Genomic DNA, 6,699 nt, shown 5'->3' with positions numbered 1-6,699 from the left:
GGTTAAAATGATTTAACCCCTGGAGTATTAGAGGTATAAAGACGAGACCAACGACTGATTAAAGTCTTTACAGCAGAAGAAGCCGGCGACTAGACAGGGGCCGGATGGGGGCCAACCCGCCGACCCATGTTTTAAAATGTGCTTGTGACACAATGTTATTAACAAAACGTGCCCATGCGCTGTTATACACGAGGACCACTTAAGATGAAGGCGTTAAATAAGTCGTAAAACATACATCATCGTACGGCGGATTTGCCTTTCGCAGATCACATCATACATTGTTGCAAAAGAGACACTTAAGATTCCATCATTTAAACCGGACCCCATTGTCTTCCATATAGCACACCTCACTGGCGCCCCCCAAAATCTGCCCGAGGATGGTTCCGGTGCTGGCCGCGCCGGTCCAGGTCGGGGTACGAGATCACCGCGTTTTTGTTTTGTGAGGTCAGAACTCATTTTCCCCCAAAGATCAAACATACAAAGGCAGCTGCTGACTCAGCTAAACCAGACAATCCCTCTCCCTCCCCGGCCCTCGCCCCTTCTCTTCAGCCTACGGCTCGGCCCCCGGAATAGCGGATCCGTTTAATTAATTGCCTGGGATATCGATAGCCCTGCGGCCCTCGGTCACATCCCCACCCTGATCAACATCTATCCTGACAACTCATCCTGTAGAGTCAGCAGCAGGCCCCGGAAACAAAAGGCCCCGCGTTACTCCTTCGTATCCCGTTATCTACATCAATCAACAATAGAGGGGATCCGGCTAACGACGGATGGAAGACGAGCCCCGGGTACCAGCTCACGGGCTCTGGGGGCTCACCAGGCCTCCCCCTCCCTCACCCGTCAAGCAGTAGAACCGGCACCGGAGAACAAACGGAGCATCATCCCCAATATACCCCCCCTATACACCCTTTAATTGCTTGATGCTAACACGGCTCCCGGATCCCTCCATTCATCTCACCCTACTGTCAGCTTCTTTATGTCAACCGGGCCCTAATGTTACCAGTTCCTCATCCTGATCTGTAGTGTATATATTACATTAAACACCAGATCCACCTGCCAGCAGAGGTGTATATATATATATATATATATATATATATATATATATATTGGGGAAAGGCCTTCCTCACCTTTTGTTATGATGCTTTGTACAGTGCCACGTTATATGAGGGCGCTTTGTAAATGAATAACAATGTATAGAGGTTTATATAGGATACATGGATACGGAACGCTCGGGAATTATGTACAAATTAGGAGGCACTGAAACAATTGGCAGGAAGGCAAACGACATTCGGCCCGGTTAGTAGTCACAGGCAACTAGGAGCGACATGCAATGTGCATCAAAAACACGCCACACGTTATATATACACATTATATTTACATCCATTCATATATGTGAATATGCAGCCCATCCCCGATACAGCCACCTGCTCTACTGACAGCACGATATATACAGGACTACCCATTGTCCTTCCAGCCCACCCCCTGGTGAACAGCACTAGCCCTCCACCTTCCCTCTAACCCTCAAATACCCCCTCCCATCAGATGCCACCCACCCCTCTCACCCTCAGGTGCCACCACTCCTTTCACCCTCAGGTGCCCTCCCCCACTCTTCAGGTGCCCCCTCTCCCCCATTCACTCACCTTTGCTGTTCCTGCGGAGGGCAGTTGAATGAATGAAAGGCGCCCCCTGCGGTTACCCCCCTCACAGTGCGGATGGTCCAGCCTCCCCCCGGCCGCGGCCTACATACCGGGCCGGCCCGCCAGGGGCAGCCTCAGCCGGTTACCCCTCCTTCCTGTCACCGCCGCCGCCGAGCCCCGCCCCCTGCAGGGTGTCTGTCACCGGGGACACGCTCACTGACCCCTCCAGGAACGTCTGTACAAAGCTTGTCTGCCCCTCCCCAAAGCGGGGCCCCCGTACGACAGCAGACTCAGCGATGCGGATACAGCTGACAAGACGCCGCCGTTCACTCGGGTCCCGGCTGCGCAGGCGCGGATGGTTGCTAGCGGTGACGGGCACTGCGCATGTACGGCTGGTTGCTAGCGCTGGGAGACAGGAGAGAGCGGGCACAGGTACCACGCATGCGCACCATACTGTTTGGGAACTTGGGGAAGGATTGGATTGCGCATGACTATTATGCCGCACAGCCAGGGCGCTGTGATCTGGCATGCGCATGCGCGATAATTGGTGCCCACTGCCCAATGCGTTCTTTATCTCCTATGCAGCTAAATTCTTGTGCCCCTCTCTCCTCCCCTGAAACTTATTTTTCCTCCCCTGATGCCCCTCTTTTCTAGGAGGTCAGAATGTTTGCTGGGTATGAGGGGATCGCAGGGTTCTACAGCCCTAAAAGCCCTGATAATGTGTATAGAAACAGCAGGAAACGGCTGGTAAACCGTAAATTAATTAGGTAAATAAACCGTTAATTAATTAGGTAAATAAAATCCACTATTCTCCTAAATGCCCCACTCAGTTACACAAATACCCCGCAATAGGGCACAAATTGACATAAAAAGTATGGTTGAAAGCCCCACCCCCAACTCTAACCACACCCCTACATCTAATCTCATTCATAGAGTCCCGCTCCAACCCTCATCTCTATAAAGCTTTTCGCAGCCAATAGATCTGGAACGTGGAGATTTTGCGTATTACGGACCAAAAAGCTTATTAAAAATTATTCCAGCCGTTAATCTAAATCCTCTGTGTTCTGAGATGTTCCGAACGGCGATCGGTTCTATAAAAGCTCTTTATATCACAATATCTGGCAATCTGTTGCGTTATTTTAGTCGAGATGAAGATCTCATGAAAATGTTTTTTTGGTGATATCGATCTGGAGCGACATGCCGTTTGGGGGTAAATAATTAACCGCATCGTTCTCTGCCCACCATTCTGGAGGAACCGGATTTTGAAGACAAATGAAACAGTGAACTCGTAATTTAAAGAAAAACATCTAATGACATCATTAGGGTGAAAGTAATAAACTCGGTTATGATGTTTTCGTTCGTGGTGATGGCGGCTACGGGGTATAGAGTCACACACAGCCAGAAGAAAATAGGTTTCTAGCCGTACATGGGCTAAAGAAAACACAGGTTTAAAAATCACATATGCCCCGGAAGTCACCCCTTTTCTGGGGACTGTTGACCTCTTCTGGCCCCGCTGGTTCCGCTGTCTCTTCTGGATGTTATCTACAGATAATAAGTATTTTAGGGGGCTGAGCTCTGTCGTCTACGGTGATCTTGGACCAAGAATGGTCGGGAGAAGACATCTTCTCCATAGAAGTGCAAAAGGACTAAGGGTACCTGCTCTACTAAAGAGCTCCTTACTGCACTGGTTCTCCAGACGTAGTTCAGAAGGTAACTCGACAAGCTCCTTCTGCCGGTTCAGCCATCGTTGACTTCAAAAGGCGATTGACTTGAGGAACGTCCCACCAGGTAACGTTCTACACCATGGAGGACACCAAATTATCTTTAAGTGGAACCACAATAGTGACCTTCAAGAGGCCGATCAATATGGATTATGTATAAAAAGAGCTCATGGTGCAAAGTTTGAATGAGTGGTCTTATCGCCATGCTTACTAACGGAATGTTGCTTTGGTTGGAACAGTCCTTCGGTTGCTAGGGCGATAACTTTTTATACATAACCCTCTGAGCTGTTCCTGGTCGGCTCACATAGGGCTTTCTAAATTCTCAGGTGCCCTTAAAAAGCGCCGTTCCGTATGGATTACGTACAAAAAGAGGTCACGTAAGAAGTTTAAATAAGTGGTCTTATCACCATTGGAAATGTTGCTTTGGTTGGAACATTCAGTCAGTTGCTATGGTGATAACGCCCTTAAAGAGCACTGTTTGAGGTCCTGATGCAAAGTTTGAAAAAGTGGTTTTGTTGCCATGCCTACGAACTAAACGTTCTGTTGATTGGAACATTGACATTGGTTGCCATGGTGATAACTTTGTATCGTATAATGTTGGATGTATCACGCGGGTCTCGTTCTTCGGGGAGCGTCCATTGTGAACCGCTGGCCGCAGCTGCCGAGGCCCGGCCGACCCCACGCTAGGTGATTCACTGCTCGTCATTTTGCCAGTATTTGTATCGGCGCACAGGAGCATGGCTGCTGTCTCCATGGCAACAACCACTGCATGAATCACGATGGTCATTTGACGTGACATCAGAGGGAGAACCATCTTAAAAAACAAACAACAAAAAAATGATTAGGAGGCAGGATGAGGGAGCGCCTAGTGGGTCTTCATGGTATTCATTTGCTAATTAACAGAAGGACACAATGACGGAAGCAGCTTGGGTTTATTCCTCCCCATCCTCATGCCAGCAATGGCAATCTGGCTTTTAACCCTCTGCTCACCACAGGGGTCCGGGGCCTCGGAGTACATGCTTTATCTTATTGGATGTTAAGGAACTGGTAAGGTCAGGATTGCACTGCACAGGGAGCGCGAGGGGCAAGTCAGGAGCAGGGAGCGCGAGGGGAGAGTCAGGAGCAGGGAGCACGAGGGGAGAGTCAGGAGCGGGAGCGCGAGGGGAGATTCGGGAGCGGGGAGCGCAAGGGGAGAGTCGGAAGCGCGAGGGGCGAGTCAGGAGCAGGGAGTGAGAGGGGTGAATCAGGAGCAGGGAGCGCGAGGGGCGAGTCGGGAGCAGGAAGCGCGAGGGGCGAGTCAGGAGCAGGAACTATATCACTTCTGTAATATGGAGGATAAAGCCATGGATTTCGGCGGATCACCGGCCGTTACGCGAACGCCTGCACTTCCACCATGTCATTTATTGATGGAGGATCCACGGCCGCCCCCCCCCCCGGAATGGAGTGATGCATCGCAGCGTCTGCGGCCCCCGTGCATCCCAGGGTAGCGCCGGCACGACAGCCCCAGAGCCGCCGATATTACAAATGCGAGTTTAAATCAGCTGAAGCATGAATACAACCCGCCATCTGCTCGCGGCAGGCTAATCCCCTGCGGGGGGGGCGAGAAAGCTTCCAGAAACCAGGTGCACGGGTGGGAGACAAAAATGCAGCACGTTGCCCTTTAAATTAACCCCCTAAGTGCTGCAGACCTACCTTTATGATTGCAGGTGACAAGAGAGGCTGGAATCTAACACTAGAGGCTGAGATGGAATGGAAGGGGGGTTTTACTTTACTGAGAGGGGGGTAGATAAGTGGAACAGCCTCCCAGCAGAAGTGGTAGAGGGTAATACAGTGAGGGTATTAAACATGCATGGGATAGACATACGGCTCCTGAATCTAAGACGAGACCAACGACTAATTAAGGTTTGAGACGCTTCCTGAAATGTCAATTTAATTAAAAAAAAATTTGATGACATCATTACCAGACCTGACTCTACATTCATTCTGATACCTTGTCTGCCATTCACAATCTGATGATGTAAGAAAGCGGATTCCACGCTACATTGCAGTATCTGGGGATTGGTATCTCTAACACTAAACTCACAATAATAATAATAAAGTTGTGATGTCATCAATATAAAATCCATGATTTATCGCTATCCTCAGCTTACTTAGGAACTAAAGGCCAGCAAAGCTTTAAGGAGAACCCGATGGCAGAAACCCAACGTACGACTAATCTAAACAACATTGTATCCATCTGTTAAGATTCTAACGCAATCGCAATTATACGATGATGTAACCGAGGAGATGCGCCCAGTCATTAAAATAATAGCTAAAGACTTTTCGGTTGCGTAATTCTGTTTTTTTGTGGACGTGATTCATGTCTGAATGGCTTCGTCTTTTGTCGTCGGTGTCACGCGGAGCAGGAGAGCCGGTAAATCCGCCAACACAGGTAGGACGTTGGCGTTCGTGCGAGAGAACCCATTTGGGGGACGTTACAACTAAGTGGCGTTTCCGCGCGGCAGAAAAAATTACTTTTATTTATTTCTTTATTTATTTTTCAGAATTTTTATTTGATGGGTAGAAATGGGCAAAAAAAATAAAGACATTGATAAAATAAATGTAGAGATTTTTTTTTAATCAGGAAATCTCTCAAAGGCGTGTCTAATAAATCCAAAATTCATATTTACGATTTTGCTATAAAAAACCATTTTTTACAGGTGGAAGATACTGAATGAAAATATACGTAACGGGGAAAAAATTCTAAAATGGCACAAAACCCACAAAAGTGAAGCATTTGTACTTTTTTTTTTTTTTTTTTTATATATATTTGGAGTAACTTAACCCAAAACCCTAATTTTTTTTTTTAAATCTTTGTTAATAAAAAAAAAAACAAAAGAAAAAAACAAACAAACAGGTTGTATATCCCTTTGAAACGCGCTGCAGATCATCTATTAGACGTGAGTTGGGCCCGGACCTCCCACCTCCCCGCTCTTACGTAAACTTTACTTTGTGCCCAAACGCTCCCTGATTATTGTTGACTCTCAGACCTCGCTGTCTTTGCTCACTCGCACTCACGGAAGTGAAATCCGAAAGTAGCAACGCCTGGCGTCGGGTTGCGCAAGCGCCTGTGATCCCTACACCTTTCACACCGCCGGCGGAGACCTGTAAACATAGAGAAAGGTAAGCGTGTGTCTGTGCGCTGCTAGGAGACGGCATCTCGGCCGATACAAGCATCGTAGAACGCACTTAAGATTTCTTCGGTTGTTGGTTGAGCGAGTAGAAGAGACCCGACCATCAGCCGTGGTCTAGTTCGCCTGGTTGCTATATGTCCGGAATGTTCCATGGAACTTAGATGCCCC

This window comes from Sceloporus occidentalis, unplaced genomic scaffold (genome assembly GCF_023333645.1).
Source record: "Sceloporus occidentalis isolate IW3139 unplaced genomic scaffold, rSceOcc1.0.p SCAF_214, whole genome shotgun sequence".
NCBI classification, from domain to species: domain Eukaryota; kingdom Metazoa; phylum Chordata; class Lepidosauria; order Squamata; family Phrynosomatidae; genus Sceloporus; species Sceloporus occidentalis.
This window is presented reverse-complemented; position numbering follows the sequence as displayed.